General features: G+C 42.4%; 1 pseudogene; it reads right to left on the reverse strand.

The window, feature by feature from the left end:
- Positions 1-680: 680 nt before the first annotated feature.
- LOC116592387 lies at positions 681-1009 on the reverse strand (annotated as a pseudogene).
- Positions 1010-1230: the final 221 nt, after the last annotated feature.

Raw genomic sequence — 1230 nt, forward strand, 5'->3', positions numbered from 1 at the left:
TTCTGGTTATCAACCTTTTGTCCTTGTTGTTAGAACAACTCAGCAAAATAAAATTCCCGTTTATTGTTGGACGACATTATTTCATACATACATAAAACAGGCCATAAATAAATAAACAGCAACTTCATAGACAAAGAAACCCTTTATCTTTGGCCTTTTAAACTATCTCATACAAACCAACTACTTATAGTACAGCTAAGTACATATACAGAAAATGTTACTGGAATGCTCGGGATAAGATTTGTTGTTGTTGTTTTTGCTTTTTTTTTTTACAAGGTTTTTTTCCTCCTTTGAGATTATCATGAACACGGTCACACCACAAGTAAAGTCAGAAGTAGGACAGAGAACGCTCTGAAGGATGGTTTGGTCATCCGAGATCATTAAAAATGGCTGACCTCTAACAATATGTACAAAAATATTAAAAAATACAAACAAATTTTCCTTTTTAAAGTGTTTTTAAGATAAAAAAGCAGGGCCTTGGAAGTTTTGGTTCTTTTTTTCCTCCCCTGTTGCAAATTCACGTTGTGGTTTTTGTTGGGTGGAGGAGAGCGTGTGTCATCTGCGGGTGGCGCTGCGGGCTCTGGGTAGAAGGGCGAGACTCTCTACTTGAAGGTGACCACGTTTAGATTCTGAGATGGGAAGTGGAAGGTGAATAGGTCACAGTGGCCCATTTTTTTGTTAGGTTAACGTTTACTTTTTTGCTGTCTAGTCATCCTCATCAGTCTTCTGCTTCTTGGAGTCCACATCATCCTCCTCATCATCTTCAGCTACCTCCACCTCCTCATCTTCATCTCCATCTTCCTCATCGTCACCTTCTTCCTCCTCCTCCTCTTCCTCCCCACCTTCTACCTCTTCTTCATCTACCTCATTGTCCACCTCCTGCTCCCCATTTTCCTCATTAGCGTTCCCATTAGCAGGTGTGTCTCACATTCTCTGCCTCCTCCACAGCTTCCTTCTTCTCCTTTAAGTCTTTGGTGGTGATCTCGGAGCTGATGTCCACTTCTGACATGATGGGGCACACCAGTGATCCAATGCAGCGGATTAGAAAGAAAGGAAGAGTTGGAGAATTCTAGCAAGAAAGCTGCCGGAGTCTGAGGTAGCAGAGGAGGCACGTGGCGGAGGTGGTTGCAGCGAACAGGAGGCTAAACACAAGATCAATGCAAAGATGGCTTTTCAGAGCAGCCAGTGGAGCTAGTTACCAGCTTTTGCATTAAAATTGGTTCAAAGTCA

This window comes from Mustela erminea, chromosome 6, assembly GCF_009829155.1.
Source record: "Mustela erminea isolate mMusErm1 chromosome 6, mMusErm1.Pri, whole genome shotgun sequence".
Taxonomy (NCBI): Eukaryota; Metazoa; Chordata; class Mammalia; order Carnivora; family Mustelidae; genus Mustela; species Mustela erminea.